Source organism: Acanthopagrus latus, chromosome 17 (assembly GCF_904848185.1).
Source record: "Acanthopagrus latus isolate v.2019 chromosome 17, fAcaLat1.1, whole genome shotgun sequence".
Taxonomy (NCBI): Eukaryota; Metazoa; Chordata; class Actinopteri; order Spariformes; family Sparidae; genus Acanthopagrus; species Acanthopagrus latus.
Genome location: NC_051055.1, coordinates 12,793,334 through 12,810,680, shown reverse-complemented (window position 1 = coordinate 12,810,680; position 17,347 = coordinate 12,793,334). Strand labels below are relative to the sequence as shown.

The 17,347-nt window shown below is 42.8% G+C and overlaps 1 long non-coding RNA gene across 2 annotated transcripts in view; it reads left to right on the top strand.

Moving 5' to 3' along the window:
- The window catches only part of LOC119005369, a 111,504-nt gene that overhangs the window by 80,622 nt on the left and 13,535 nt on the right, over nucleotides 1-17,347 (top strand). For both annotated transcript variants that reach the window (XR_005070479.1, XR_005070480.1), the window contains exons 5-6: nucleotides 2,404-2,625; nucleotides 9,796-9,858. This is a non-coding gene — a long non-coding RNA (uncharacterized LOC119005369). The remainder of the gene's footprint in view (nucleotides 1-2,403; nucleotides 2,626-9,795; nucleotides 9,859-17,347) is intronic.

Sequence of the window (17,347 nt, the reverse complement as noted above, 5' to 3'; positions counted from 1 at the left end):
AGAACAGTGAATAAACAGTTCATTTGAATAATTTGGTAGAAATTATTTTGCTAAAAGTGGGTGCCAGCATCTTGTGAGGCTGCACCTTGACACAAGCTAAATGCTATTATCAGCATGCTAACCTGCTTGTTGCAATCCATCATGTATGTCAAGACCTATCGCTAAAACAACATCATGGTGGCGCAAGAGGAAACATTGCCCAAAAGCCCCAAAACAAATCACTTTTTTCTTGAACAAGGGCCTGACTTTCATTATAAATCTGTTTTTATGTATGCATGACATATATGAAGTCCATTGCAGAGAGAAACAAAGAGGCATATTATATTCAATGTTCAAAGTTTTTTATCGGTCATGTACAATACTGGGCTGCATAATGAAATGAACATTTCCAACTCCTTCATGTCACGCAGACATATACCATATCTACATTGTAAACAGCAGCAATGAGATAGTGATAACACGGTCGGCATCTTCTCATCAAACGTTCAACATCAGGTAAACACTGTCCGTCAACTTAGACTGTGTTTGAGCACCAAGCATCACCGAGGTAAACACACAGTCCTGCCGGAGTCCTGTCCTCTCCAGGCTCAGCGCAAGGCCCAGCTGACGAGTGCAGTGTTGTGGCGGAGACAATCTTTGTAAATGTGTGGGCACATTTTGGACATTAGCCTGGAGCGGCCTTAGATCCAAGCTTGATTAGCATGACTCTTATCCCAAACTCTCTGTCTCTCTCATTGGGGCGATCCAGCTGGCCGCGGACTATACGTGTTCTAGCAACAAAGCCAAAGAATTAACAGTTAAAAAAGAACCCTGGTGCAAAATCTGTAGCAGCTCCTGGCCATGGTTATTGAATTTGCGATGTTCTCTATCGCAGCATGTAGTATAAATCTATACTGTCAGTGAGGCAGGTACAGTCAGTCCAGGTTCACAGATGATTTGTCTTCTCTCTGTCTTGCCTGGAGGCAGCAGGAGACAAAGTGTGTTTCTGCCCTGCCATGCTTCTGTGTTCCCCCAACAGGAAAAAAAAGGGAAGCTTTTCATTTACTGGCAAGGCCACGAAGTCTGGAGTAACTTTTTGCCAACTTCGGTCATATTTTATTCTTATTGTGTTTCGGATGTGCATAGAAAACACTGTATATGTTATCGTTCTCAGTTTTGTTATATTGTGGCTCAACTTTCAGACTGCTGTGCCAACTTTTTTGCTCTTGCTCCTGTGTCGTTGGTTTCTTCTGTCCTGTATAGTATGTATGACGTGAGGCCGCATGTCGCTTTGAGCAGATGAGCTTTTAGGTTTCATTGCTAAAGTAGATGAATTTTGTCCTCCTTGACTGCAGGTGGGAGCTCCCTCGTGTCAGTCTGTCTGGCCTTCATCCATTTAACAGACATCTCGATCAACTCGCCAGGCTCAAACTTTCAACTCTCCTGCTACTGAGGGGCCAGATTTACGTACATGAAAGCACAGCTCGGATTTCATTTAATTTGCGCACGCAATCTGCCTGTAATTAGAGTCTGATTTAGTAAGGCAGCAGACAATTACACAATCAGTGACTGGTGCTGCCTTCTATAAGTTAAAGGAGGATCAACTTTTGCAGTATTGCTCCAGTTCACAAAAACAGAAGTTTTGTGAAACATCTGTCTTGAGGACACTGCATGTATGACACGTCAGATAAAGGGGATAACATCTGTTCGTAAACATCAAATCACCTCTTTGCAGCAGTCATGCAATCCCCAGTTTAGCCTTAGCCGGTCTCAGTCGAGACATAGCATTGACAGACGCGATGGGTTAGGGACTGCGTCTGCTTGAGCTGTATTTTCATTGAGTGCTCCATCAGTTGTGGTGCAAAAGCTGCCATTATGTTTAGGCTGCGGTGCTAAGTAAAGACACAACTATGTGTGAGTCAGGTCCTCTTCGCCATCGAACCGGGTCCCTCTCACCAGGCATAAATGTGAAAATACTTAATGTGTTTCCATGCTGGTTCGAATGCCTATTTCTGCATCACTTGTGGTCCAGCCTCTGTTCCTTCTCCTTTATACTTAACCACCACTACTGCGTATGAGTCAGGTTCTTTCAGCCCGGTCACAAACATCACCCATAAACGTCTGTCTCTGTCTCCACCCTTTGGCAGATATCCAGCACCGGGTTCTCTACACTTCCCTTTAACTGGCCTCTGATTCTAATCATGACACAGGGTTGTTAAAAGATGTTAGTACTCATATGTTAGAAGTAATAATAATCATCTCCTTTCTCTTTTGCAATAGCACATCTGACTCTCTGTCTCTGTATCTCTCACTTGGTCGATGTCTCCAAACAGCTCTGTGTCTAGGTGTTTGCAGTGATGAGTCAGGCCTTCTGCTATGTCAAGCTCAGATTTTTTTCTCTGTTTTTCTCTCACTCCCTGTCAGGTCCTCTCGGCCATTTAGTAGGCCGCGAAGCTGACAGACGATGCCCATGAATGATGAATGATGACTGGAGGTCCGTCTGGTGCCAACAGACTGCATAATACAGCATAGATACAGCGATACCATTCCTCTGACTGCACCAGATACATGCTGCAGCTTCTGTATCATATCAGTGGCAGATCTGCCCTCAAAGCAAAGTGGAAATCTGCCCAACACAGCACTCAGGTATGTTGTCTCTACCTTGAATCTTAAATGAAGAAGCTTTAGAGAGAATTGGTTGGTGAGCCCTTGAATACACAGTAAAATTAAAGCAGATGAACTCTGGATAATGTGCCAAGTGTGATCCTGTCAGGAGTTTGATTTCTAATGGCAAGGATGACAGATCTCATTTTATGGATCTCTGAATTAATGTTCATCTTCATTTTACCCTTAAGACCTGTCTTACATAAAGCACCAAGCTATATTGTGCTTTTGACCCTGTACTTCCTCAGCTGGGAATTACGTGTGCAGTTTTTCCATCCATGGTTTTCAGTATATATTGTGGATTTCTCTCCTTTCAGTTTATATTTCATGAAGGCTTTAAGGACATTTTTGACCTTTCCGAGATGATGTGGGAGTGCATCTGTTTCTGCATAGAGTATTATGCTTTGTAGAGTGGGTGGACACGTATACGGCATATAGACATGTTTACACGGCTGCACGTCTGTGTCTCAGTGTGTGTCTGATTGTGTGGGCTTAGCTTTACCCAGGTCACCCAGGCATGTTTCTGTGCCTGTGTCTGCATGCCTGCCTATGTGTGATGATGCCTGTAAGTACTGTAGATGTCTGTGTCTCCAGTGTAGAAGCATGTGCAGTTATGCTGGTGTGCGTGTGTGTGTGTGTGTGTGTGTGTGTGTTCATACTGTAGTATGTAGGTCACCAATATATTCCTGATGAGGTCTAGTCCTCTGGAGAACTCTACAGATACGAGGGCCTAAATTAGACACTATTATCTGCATGTGTGTGTGTGTGTGAGTGTGTGCGCGCATATAATTGTGAGAGAGCAAACTAGACACCATTATCAGACAAGAGCCTTACGGGCATGCATGTTGAATTTTGTCCACATGCATGCTTTTACATGTAAAGAGCAGTAACATGAGTGTGTTTGTCTGTCTATGCGCACAGCTGTTAAATTACATGCTATTTCCAGGATAATGTAATTGTGTGTGTGTGTGTGTGTGTGTGTGTGTGTGTGTGTGTGTGCGCGCGCGGAAGTGACACACTGGTATCATCTGACAGGCTAGCTGCCTGTTACCACTGACCTGGGACTGTAAACCTCACCCCTCAGTTTTAACGACCGTTGGCTCAGAGAGCCTGTCCATATTGCTGTTACCAAGCCAAACTGCTAATGGGCTTCAAGCACCACTCCAAGAAAAACTATGTGGCTGTTGGCATGGCAGTGGCCACGTGTTAAGGTGTTACCCATTGTCAGAAAGACATATAACATCCATGAGGGTTGTGTTTGTAGCAGGGATGATGGAAAAAGCTGATTTCATATTGTGTGAAATGGCCTAAATCCAGCTCAGTCTAGTCTGCAAACCACAGATAGGATCAGATTCGTATATGCAACTTAAAACACAATACAATACAATGTGTCATATCAAGTTGACATTATTTGTATATGAATTGACTTTCATGTCAGGGGGTGGAGCAACATTGTCTTTGCCAACACATTTCTCACACCCAACTTGTCAAATTCGGCATCCTGGTCAGTGGTGCTAATCTTCAAACAACAGCCCTTTTTAGATAGAAAAAGTGCCACATTTGCAGCTAGGTAAAGGCTGCAATCTGCTGCTTTGTCTACTTGAAAGAGACTTGTACTATTCCTTCTTTTCAAAGAAGCCACCACTGGGGTAGGTGTAAACATGTGCCGTGACCATGAAGCTGGGCGTGAACAGTGATGTACGAAGGCCGGCAGGATGCAGAATAATCATGAATGGCCACTGCCTCGTCATGGGTGCTTCCCCCTGCCGTGGTATAAAATGTGACGACACTTCATAGATTTACTTAGTTACAGACCCGTGGCCCATATGCTCGCCTCCTCAGTCAAACACGCGGCAATGTTAAACCCCTACCATTAAAGGAAGCGTGTGGCAGAGTACCTCACCCCCCTCCGTTTGCCCCAGCAAACGGAGGGGGGTGAGCTTTTAATGTAAAATTAGTGACCGTTAGTAACTTGCCGCTACAACTACAAGTGGACAACGAAGACAGCTACGGAGACCAAGGAGATGCTAGCAACTCCCGGATCTCAGCAGCTTTCCAGTTGCTCATCTTGACATCTGCGGATGAAGTTACTGACTGCTGTGATCAGCTGTTTCCTGGCTTTAAAACTCCCCGGCTGTGGGTAACACAACAGTGCACAATCTGCGCCTCCGCCCATCTCACGCAATTGCCGGCACATCGACGATTTGGATTCACATAGCAATGGAGGTGGCAAAAAGTGTACCCTCCGAGGCGTCATATTGGTGGACCAAAACAGACCCCCAATATACCGCCTTATGTCTAAATCCGTGGACCTAGCCACAAAAAGGACGGCCAAATTTGTGGCTTGGTGCCCATTATAAAAACAGTTAGTGACGCACACCTACACCTCTACCATCAGTTTTGAATGTGAAGGACTCGGCAATAATACATCTGGTTAGACTTTAAAAAAAAAAAAAAAAAAAAAAAAGCCTGCTAACATAGAGTTCACATAGTGTGACATATTATGACTTATGATCATTACATGGTTAGGTCTAGGAAAAGATCATACTTTGGGTTATGTACTTATATCATATGTAACCTCACTCAAGTTACTAAAGGGAAAGAGGTTACATCATATATATACATCAACTTACTTATTTAGATAAACTAAAAACAAATCACTCTTGACTCTTGGTCACAAATGGGATGCAAACCCTGGTCCCCCAGACTGGATTAGAGGGGGCACTGTTAAAAAGGTACTCACAGCACCAGACTTACATTTGGATACTGAGCAGGCCGCTGCATTAGATTTACCGGGTGTCAGAACGGTCTCAGTCTCATTTCAATCCTAAACAAGTGTTTTTTGTGCCAAACCAGACCATAAGCACAGCATTGTCAGAACAAATGTAAAACTGGCACTTGAACAGAAAGTTGCAACATGTAAGTTGCCAATATTTATTCTGGTGGGTGTTTCTTGCTTAAATTAGAATTTAAGATGTGGATTTTGGACGAAGTCAGGGCAGTCGAGTATTCAAACATACACGTTTTTGGACTGTCAATCACACACACTCACAAATGAGTCCATGCATGCAGCTCTTTAGCTTTTATTAAGCCTGTTTATAGGGCTGCTGTTAAAGGACCAAGGCCAATGATAATGAGCTTTCTTTTAGGCAGACAGAATTACGAATCTTATGTCACTTCCTCAACAAAAAAAGTGTCTTTCTGCATAGCTACTGATCTGGGACAGGCTGTTGAAACATTGCATGTAATTCCCCTTCCTTTCCGGATGTCTACATTTCCAGCCGGCCTACTGTCCGTAAGTCTCAGGGACAATACCACATGCAGTCAATCTGTCAAACCAATTCGGAATTTTGCTGGAGCTCAGCCCCAAAAGTTATATCCAACCCGAGAGAGATGAATGGGAGTGAGAATGTCTACCTTTGAAAAGCTTCGTGCTTTGACCAAATCATATGCTGTCACTCCTAAGCTTTAGAAGGCCTGCGCTTTTCATCAAAGCCCTTGATGGCTACCTTTCACAGCACTGTCGAATACACCCTCAAAAGCTTTCCTCCCTCCTTTCCTCCCTTCCCCTCTCAAATCTCTTTCTTCTCCCCTCCAATGTCGACTACCCCTCTTCCCTGCCTCTCCTTCCCCCTCCCTCAATCCTTCCATTCCCCTTGTCCTTAATCCATCCCTCCCTCCTCAATCAAACCCTCAAATCCCCCCAGGTTTTTTTTTCTTTTTCTTCCCCCTCTGTGTATGTGTGACTTCAGCACTGTCAAGGTAGATGAAACAAGAGGAATTTAGATTCATCACAGTCGTAACCTGCCATGATAATAATCCACTACTATTCTTCCCATGTGGCGGCAGGCCGATGTTTCTGGCCTTTTTGGGGTTTATTTGCATATTTGTTTCCCCCTTTGTTTCTTTTGATGAATTATTTACCGCCGAGTGAAATGACAGCAGAGATCACTGATGATTGCTGTCGCGGGTGGATGGGTGCCTTTCTCCTCTTTGTAATTATTCCCTTTTTTCCTGATTTTCAATCAAGTTTTACACTCATGTTCCCTCGTGACAACAGACGAGAAGCAGAAAAAATAAATAAATAGATAAAACGCGTACATTTTACCATTGCTAGTGGAACCTTTCCACTGTCTAGCGGGAACGCAGCTTCCTTTGTTGTTGTAATGATTACAGAGTAGGAAACAGCAGGGGAAAAAAAGTCGAGAGAAGCGAGAGAGTAGAGATCAAATGGAAAAATACTATAAACACAAATGTGCTGTAAGGGCCACCTCGCACACCTCCCACACATAGGACAAATGGCACACACACAGGCATCTCAACCAATCAAGACACTCGATGAGCATTAGTAGAACTGACAGTAATAGCTGAATGGTACAGTTTGCAATGAGTAAAGTTTGAACACAGAGTCAAAATATGCCTCCACATGTGTATTTGCACAAAAAACAATGTCAGGAGAGTTGTAATCATGGTGAGCTGTGTCCACATAGGCACCATGATTGTAAGCCTCAGAAACTGCATTCACAGTGTCTACCTCACACTCACACACAAGCACACACACACACACACACACACACTGCCACCCTGTCCCTGTATTGCCCCTATCCAGGAATAACAATGCATAATTCATGTCCCGAAGTCTCGTCTGCAGACAAAAGTCAGCGTTTGCATTTATTATTTATTGAAAACAGCTCACATGATGAATCCTTTAACAAACAGAGCTTCCAGTAAGCACTGTACTTATTTCTTCTTCTCTTGCTGTTTGTGTTTTGGCATAGATTTAAGTGGGCTCATTAGCAGAGATGGGTATGTAAGGAGAGGAGAGGAATGGCAGGGGAAGGAGAGACACGGAGAGAGTGTGAGTGGAAATGAGGCCAAAAGGATAAAGGAAACGTTTTTGTAAAAGGTAGGAATTAATGAGAGGCTTGGGCATCGCAAGCTAATTAATTTAACAATGAAATGCTTTGGGGACTAAGTTCCAACTTTTAGGACTTCGTCATGTTTATAGTAAAAGTTCACTATTGCTACCCATTGGGTATTTGAAATCACTTAACTGTGCTGCAAAAACCTGGAGGTAATGGATTTGTGTCAGTGTATAATATTACACCATCCGCTGTCACAGTTGCACTTGTTGTGTGGACCGTTTGCTTTGAGGACGGGAGGCAATTCATCGCAGAGTGGAAGGAGCATTTGGCATCGTATGCTAATGAATTCATCATTTATTCCAGAGCACTTGCATTTTTTTCTCTTCTTCTACTCCACCCCCTCGCCATCCATCTATCATCTGAGGCATGAGGTATTATCTTTGCGGACCATTTTATATTCAGTCTCCCCCACTGATGGGTGGACGCGCACACACACACGCAGTCATTTTTGTTAAATCAAAAAAAAAAAAAAAAAAAAAAAATCAAATCTGGTCTAGCAAAGGTTGAATAATTGATGTGTTATGTTAAAAAAGGAATGAAATAATCATAGCCTGTTGGATGTTGGAGTAACATCAAACCCAGAGTTAGAGCTTGGCAGACTGGGCTGAGCAGGGTAGGGGCCTTATGTATTTGGGATGGCTGCCCTGTGAAATAATAATGAATAGCAAAGAGTTGGTGGATTAGGAGATTTTTGTTCTGCACTGTACCTGACACTTTGTGCATGCCCACCCGTGCTTTTTACAGCAAAACTGAGGGTACATCTGTCCTGCATTAATATAGCAAGATTTGACTGGAAATAGTTCGCTTTGGTGGGCCGGTGGATACGGTCCAACAGGCCTGCTGAAAAATAGATAAAAGGGCTGCAGCGGAAAATGACACAAGGTTCACATGAACTGCTGACCGAATGGAAGATATCCACAAGCAGTGCATCTCTGGTATGAAGCCACAGCTTGGAATGCACTTCAGACTTGAGTAACACCAAATTCTTCAGTTTCAACTCATCAAGGTTAGGGTTGCTGACATCAGAATCAAGTGCGATACAGAGGCTTGTCTGATAAAACGATGATAGCCCAATAAAATGAAGTCAATTTTAATCCTTCACAAGAATTAACAAGAGTTTTGTCCTTGTCCTCATCTGCGAACAAAGAGTGTGTCATCACCAGACCACTTCAGACTAATAGGTACGCATAGTGTTCAGTTGTGCACACACTTGACTTGGTGGATGCTTTATAATAAACTGGCAACATTCAGCTTTACTGTGCTATAAGCTCATGGCGGTGCTGAAATGGAGTAATATCTGCTTGTCTGCCACTGTAGACAAGTCGGCCTCATTTTAATGGCTATGAAAGTCAGCCATGAATATATACATGCTTTACACCTCTCCGATGCACGCCCACATACACACACAAACACAAACCACCATGCATCATTGCTTCAAATGAAACTGTTTTTCTGTTTAGGACCACCTTTAAAGATTGTCCCCATTTGGGATGCAACAACAGTGCATGATGAATACATTCATTCCCAACTCCGGTGAGAGCCGTGCAGCCGTGCATCTCTGACTGATATATTTTACTTGATTGTATGAAGGCTGCTCTGTATAGATTTTCCCATTCTGCTGCAGAGGGATATAAATGTTTATTATTATTACTGCTTCACTTTCCCTTTCGCCATCTGCGTTTCTGCCCACCACCTCCAATTTGTGTTTAACGAATGATCTCAGGGAATGAGATGCAGCGGGGTCAAGAGGGGCACGTTTTGCTCGCTTTTTCACTGTGTGGGTTGGAATTAGGATTTTATAGGTACTTAGTGGTACTGTACACACCGGTGAGGACAACAGTTTGAGTTGCTGACGAGACGGTGAGGGAGGGAGGTGACTGACAAAAATTGACAACTTCCTCTGAAACAAAGTCTGTTTTTGAGTCAGAACTGTTTTATAGACCAAGAAAATATCCTATTGAAGAGGGTAATGACCGCAAATAAAGCTCTAAATGAGTAAGCGACCATGAGGTGATAAGCTTGCATCAAACATTCTTAATTCAGTAAACCTCCGGATGGATGGGTTTAGGGTTAAAACACTTGCAAATGGTGGCATTTTTATCTTTGGTCCCTCCTTTACTTTATCCATTAAAATCCTCCCCTCCATCACGTTTCTGAACCCTCCGACTTGAAATAGCGTTCGACTCAGGGGGCTTATTTTATTAATTCAGCGTTTCCTCCATTACAGGCCCCCTTCTCTGAAGTCCACATTGCAGGAGGACCACCTCACAGGGATTTTCCCCTTCACCAGGTAACGACAAAGAAAGAAAAGAAGCACATTATCCACATGTACAACACACCCCCTCAACACACACACACATACACACACACACTTTCTGTGCTATACAATGTTGACCACCAGCAGCAAATCAGGAAACACACACATAGACATGCACACGCACACACACACACGGCATATTATCTTTATGAGGTGTTATACACCAGTGACCACCAACACAGGGTCTCAGTGTTCACTAATCCACACTCAGGCTGAATAGACCGCTCCATGCACTGGAGGGATTACACTGTCGGATTAATGGGACTTTTAATTTGTCATTGTGAGTGCCCTTTGTAATAAGAATAGGTGCAGGAAAGAACACTACTGCCTCTATATGATATGTTAAACGCGTCACCACTGTACATTTTATCTGCATTTACGGTGATGACACACATGCAGTTTGTGCGTGTGTCAGTCCCATCTTTACAGAAGCTTTAGATTACTTTGAAAATGTACCACTATTGAAACTACCACTGCACTTACGACTTTTGTTACACTTGCTAAAATAGTGCTTGTTAAAATCTTGCCATGTAAAGACACTGATAAACTGTACATGCCTGCAGCTAGTTAACTGTGTTGTACTGTTCCAATGGCCAGTGTTATGAGCTGTGCTGAATTACATCTTTTGAACTGACCGACTTAAAGTAAATCATCAGATACCCAGTATGTAGCATGGCTCGATGCTGGGGGGGGCTCAAAATGCTTGGGATTGCCATTTTGATACTCATACAATGTACATTTTTTAAAGTCAGGAGAATAATATGAGTGATCTATAATAATATGTAGCACATATGCGCATGCATTCAAAGGATGCCAAATCCTACATAATCTGCCGTCTGACACCTAAATATGGCCAAGATGAGAGAGTAGAGAGAAAGAGAGGTGAGAGAGGAGAGGAAGAGGTGAGGCCGGCAGACACTCCGAAAAAAAAACAAAAAAACCCCAGAGAAATTGGCCCAAAAAACGTTAACAGCAGAGTGAAGAAAGGTTGATGAATGAATGGATGACTGGATATAGGGAGGGAATGGAAAAGAGAGCTGTTTACCATTTCTGAAGGCAACAATAAAACCATGGATTTAAGTATAAACAAGGGTAAACAGAGGCAGCCTTACAGAAAAAAAACACTGTATATTTCTTTGAGTCATTCTTTTCTCCCTCTTTTTCTCTTTGTTGTCTTTTCTGCATTTTACCCGAAACACCGCAGCAGATTATGCTTTATGTTAGAAAGTATACAACAAGCTGAGCAGAGCAACAGAGTGTGGCGTTTGAAAAAGCAGAAAAGAGAGAATATATGTTAATTAAATCAAGTTGGATTAATTATATTTTGCACAAGGTCAGCGTGCTGCATTATGATTTCATCTCCCTGGGAAAGAGAATGCAGCAACCAAACCCTTAAACCTCAGCGGTTGTTGATTCATTTCACTTATTAAAACCACACTGTTGAACGTGCCCTTCAAAACTGGAATAGCTTTCTGAAAACTGCTGTCCAGAATTTTAATCAGTCCCTTTCCTTAAAATTAAAATTGAAAGCTCAACAGACATCTCAAACAACAGAGAGGAACCTGAATATTGATCATTCCACTCCTCTGTGTCTCATGCAAAGGTTGGGGAATTATTTAAAGTCTTCCACTGACGTAAAACACCTTATCCTTACTCCTACGCATTATTCCGCTTTTGGCTCTATTCCAACTTCAGTTTGTCCAAATATGGAATCACTGCTGAATTCAAGCTTGCATGAATTCTCTGGAAAGAATATATCTAAAAACTTGCACAGGGAAACTTTGGAACTGTGGAATCTTCCTTTTCCTTGTCTCTTGAGGCTCACTTTGGTGTTTTTCAACCTCGAACCAGTTTTCCCACGTGACTAATGAGGAAAAAAAAAACTGACACTGGTCCATTTATTGAATTAGAGGAATGCAGCCCGAAGCTATGAAACAGACGATGTAATCCTTTGGGGCCATTGAACACCATCAATTTACATCCACCCTACTGCTTATCTTTGCCACTGATGTTGTTATTTTAAGTGTCTGACAACATTGTGGAAAGGACCCTACAAAGAAACTGAAAAAAAATGTCTCTACGTTAGGTTTGATTTCTTCTCCTTTGTGGCTGGCAGTGGTTATTCCAGTCAAAATGGTCACTGCTGACCCAATTCAGTGTGGGTGTATGAAGTTTCTCATACAGTTGCATATCAAGCCCGTTTTCATTTTTATTTCATCAGTCGCCAGCGTTTTGTCACACCCCTCAGCCAAGGTATCAATGTGTGGCTGGTAAAGTCATTGACTTTGGTTTAATATAGGACACAAACAGCCACTTCCTGGGTTAAAGTCCTACATTTTACCCATCCATCCACTCCTGACGTCCAGCCAGCTGGATTTTGTTTGTCTCTTAATGCCAAGATATCTGACTTCCTTTCGCTGTCTGTTTGCTGATGGCATCCCATTGGAGTTAGCTGAAAGCCAGGTACCTTGTGCATCTGCATGAGATGGCAATGACAAAACACTGGTTTTCCATGTGACGGTGAGGATGGCAAGCTTCAGTCACCACCTGCTGCAAAGGAATGAAAGTTTGATCTCAAACAAGGGAACTGACGAGTCACTGTTACAATCCTGCACAGTGCCTCTTTTAAGGAAAGCTGAACAAAGATCTTTAATACCCAGTGCACACAACATACCTTTCAAACACATCACTCTGCATCTGTTGCAGACGGACTCAATGAAAGTGCAGTGTCCCAATGGACACATTAATCTTAAGGCAGGATGAAGAAAGACAATGACTTGATTTGAAGACTGAAAATTTCCCAGCTTGACATCTGCCTTGCCCCTCCCTTTGCTGAAATGCTAAACCTGGACATCGATAGCAAACTAGAATGAACTAGAAGTAAAATGGCAAGGAAATGTGAGCAGCAAAATGGACCAAAAGAGCCTTTTTTTCATGTGAAGATGCACATTTGAATGGAGCTGCTAAAATTGTAATTTTTTAAGCACTAAATTGGGACGTGCTTCAGAATCTGCAAATTGGGACATCCTCGGCAATGTGGAGATGCTTTTGGCAAGGGAAATGGCACGCCTCATATATTATGCTAAAAAAATCCACATTTGAAAGAAAAAGTCTGACGCTGTAAGCAGGAAATTGGGGGTAAATTGGCACATCCTCCAGCTTTACATTAATTGTGCTCGTGCAATTGTCAGGGCGTTGCAGGGTGACAGACAGATGGGCGAGGGCTGACACATGTTTTTGGGGGAGTTTAATATTCAAATGCTCCTCATGTGTGAATACAGACACCTGGGGTAATCAACTGGCTGGTGTGTGAGTGGCGTGCAACGCTGTATTTACCCATAAGCCTCTCTGTCCCTGCCTGTCTTGTTGTTGCCCTTGCTCTTTGGCGTCAGGTACACTGTCATGTTTGCTGACTGATTAAGAATCATCCCGGCAGGAAAAAATAAAATAAACACGCTGTTGCTACCTTTTTCATAAAAAGAGGTTTAAATTATGGAGGCAAAGATATTTATTTCTGTTTGAGCTCCTGGTACGGCTGATCTCAGTGCTATTAAAAATTCATTCGTCTGTAATACCCTCCCACTCGTCCTTCTCCATCTCCCTTCGCCTGTCTCCCTCTGTAGCGGGCTCATTTTCTCAATGGTATCTCTGTCTCTTTGTGTCAGTTCATTTTATTGGCATGGGGTGTGATTCACCGTCTCTATCTCTCTTTGTTCGGTTTGTCTCTCCTTTCATTTCGTGTCTCCTTCCCTCCCTCGCTCTCTCCCTTCAAAAAATCTGGCAAGGAATCGAGACAGGAGAGCGCCTGCTGTTTTCTCTGACACACTCTTCCTTTCTTAAATCAAAACCAACTGAGGCGAAATCAGGTTATTACCTCAGCTGTGTTTCTTCCCTCTCCCCTCTCGCCAATTCTTCCATTTTTTTTTTTTTTTTTGCTCAAGGTCTATGAAATTCAACACTTTGAAAAGAGACGGAGGGCAGCCGGTCAGTCAAAACAAGAATGGGTGCAAGCTGGACTTTTACAGGGGATTGCTGCATAAATCAAGAACAGAAAGAAAACAGTAAATTCTGGAGTGTGAGATGGACATCTGACAGGGTTTGTGGCTTTGTGTGTTTGTGCACATATGCTTGCTTCTCAGTCTGTTAAACTATATACTTCATACACTCTCATCATGTGGGGTGGTGTTAGCGGTCTGGCCCGGTTTGTTGTGGTCAGATATTTGTGATTTTTTTATTTTTATTTATTTATTTTTACAGCCTTTCCTCTGAGGAGAGAAATAAGCATAGACCACGGCGTTTTCCTCCGGTGATGTTGGAAAGAAGGGAGCCGCATACGGTCTGCGAATTGAAGCAACTTTTTGTACCATAAAGGTCGAGACATGGATGGAGGGAGAGGGAATAGACAGAGAAGTGAGAAGTGAACGGGTGAAGATGAGATGAGTAACGTTAGATAAACAAACCCAAAACAACCTCTAGGAGAGCAGAGAGTGACGGGCAAGGAAGAGAGGGATGATGAAAGATGTAGCCGCGGTGTACGACCTAACTCTCTGCAAAGGTGAGGGAGCTGGATGCAGGGATGGGAGGAGAGACAGAAAGAAAGAGAGAGTGGTGATTTTTTTTTATAGATAGCAAGCTTCAAAAAGTCTGCTCTGAAGTGATAGATGGATGGATGGAGAGGGATGATAGAAGTTATAATAAATAAGATGGGCTAAAGAGTTGAAGGAGAGTGCTCCAAAAAAAAAAAAAGGCAAGGACGGTCAGAAAACAGTGCGGCAGAGAGTCAAGCAGACATAAACAACCGCTACTAAAGATGGATGATAAAGATGGCGGAATGGCTGTATCGGTGATGGACGATCATCTGCCGTGATGGATGAATGAAAGATTGGAGGAGAAGAGAGGGAGGGGGGGGGTTGTAAACAAGTCTGAATAACCTCATAACAGAGGCAAAATCCAACAGTGGGAAGGATGGATGGGAGGTTTAATATGCAGAAGATAAAAGAAAGTCAGAATAAAGTAACCTTGAGGAGGGATAGAAAGGTGGGGGGGACGGATGAAAGATTGACGGACAAATAAGGTAACAGCCCTCAGCACCGTCAGATAATGGAAATCAAGGGAGTGAATGGAGGGATGGAGGTCAGGTAGGATATGTGATAATGATTTCAATGAACTCTTTGTACCGCTTCTTTTGGCAAGAACTGCTCTTACAAAATAAATACAGGAATAATTGGTAGATGTGGGAGGGACGTCAGCATGTTTATAAGTGTGTGTGTGTGTGTGTGTGTGTGTGTGTGTGTGTGTGTGTGTGTGTGCCATTGTGTCGCTATGAGGCCCATGTGACAAGATCAGACTGGCACTTTTGTGTGTCCTCGCCCTGCTAGCGACAGCCCCACAACATTATCACAAGACTAGCAGGCCACACAATGGGGCCTAATGAACACTCTCGACCACTTGTCCACAGGAAGGCCAAGAAAAGAAAGCGGGCCAGCGTTTAACACCAGACAGAAATAGCTCTCTTTAAAAACCACGGCCTAACTTTAAAGGAGACCTATATCCTTTTTTGTTTTTTTTCCCCCTTTCCTTCAGTGTTTAATACAGATTGTTGTGCATGTAAAAGATCTTGAAATTTAAAAAGCTCAAAGTCCATGCCAACGGAAACTCCTCTCTCCTACACAAACTCTGCTCTTGAAGGGCCTCGTCAGTAGTCCTGCCTTCGATTCCGTGACTTCATGACATCACCGTGTCACACATTTGCATAATTTGCGCTTCTCAGCTAATTTGTGCCAAACTAGCTGGTGTGTGTGAACCGACCAATCAGAGGAGACTATTCGAGAGGGGCCTTGAGGAGACAGGAGCTGAAAACAGAGCATGTCAGGCAGAGGGGGGATACAGTCCTGAAGAACTTAGAGTATGAGGAAACCAATGTGTTTTTTGAGCAGTAAAGCATGTAAACCTATTCTAGTTGTAACCTCAACAGAATTATGAACCTGAAGTGAGCATAATATGTCTCCCTTAAAAGAAGTGTGAATGTGATTTATTCAAGTTGAGACATACTTGGGGATAGTCGTGCATACATTAAGGAAGTTCCTTTTCGAGTCCAATTCCCCTGATGTGTCTACAAACTGCAGGAAACTGGAGCACCTGGTTAAAAAGCTACACAAACATAGGGGAAAAGAGCAAACTCCCCAGTTGACCCTGGTTAGGATCAAACCCATGACAGCTTTAAGGGGACAGCTCTAACCACTGAGCCCCTTCTGTTATCTCACATATAGAATAACAGGTGAGAGTTGCTTTTACTGAAAAGTCCCTGTGGGTCGCAAAATATGTTTCATTAAACTGCTGCATTCCGTATCATGTGGCAATGTTCAAAGCATTCTGTTCAGTTGGAAAAAAAAATACATATTCCACACTGTTTAAAACTGTATATATCCTTACATGTTGCATCTCCAGTTATCACCCTTTGCTACCGTCACGGTAATTCTCCCACCTTGACACAAGTCTGTTAAACTCTATTTATAACCATTTAAAAATATTTGTATTGCATGTGTGAGCTAAAGCCCTGAACAAATCTTTGTCTTCAATCGATGAATGAAACGAATTCATGTGTTCTGAGCGACGTGCATTTACCCAGCGGCGGGCCGGTGGGACTAAACAAGGCGCTGCTGTGTTCCTCCCTGCAGCCCATCCTCTCTCTCACCTGTGCAAATTGCTGTGCGCAAACAGACTAGCTTCATGTGGTTAGCCACTTCCCTAGCTGGGACAGGGTCTACTCAGGAGAAATAAACCATTTCCTGCTCACTGAGGGGAAGATATGCCCAACTGTAACCTACTGTAATTTGTTCCAGGTGGCGGGTGGGGTTTGTCTTTCCAGAGAACGTATAGGCACCGTCAGGAAACATGTTCATATGTTAGAGTCTCTTTAACGCTTGTTTTCACAGTTTTAATTTCTGTGAAACCTGCTGAATGTGTACAGTCTGAATTATAAAATATTACACCTCCTTAATAAAGACATCTGGGTGTGCTTATTCTACAGGCCACAGTGATTTCGAATATTTCCAGATGGGGCACGCAGAAGCTAATTTGGTCGTCCTGTATTAATGTGGCTCATTTAGTGTCTTATAACACACTCGGCTTGAAATAATATTCAACACTGAAGCCTTTTTACTTTCTTGGTTAGTTAATTCCATGTCTTACAAATATGTAAGCTTGAGGACTAAATGTAAGGCTGAACAGAAGTACAAGAGTGGTAATCTAGAGGACTTTAAGTTATATGTAAGTATATATATATATATATATATATATATATATATATATATATATATATGTTGAAATATTGAAATGTTTGAAGTGCACTCATCCGTCTTCTTTATATCCTCACAGTTTAAAGTAAGAATCTGGAAACGGAAGCTGCAGGTACAAGATTCAGTCAGCTATCACCCTACAATGCGGCGTTGTATAACAGAAT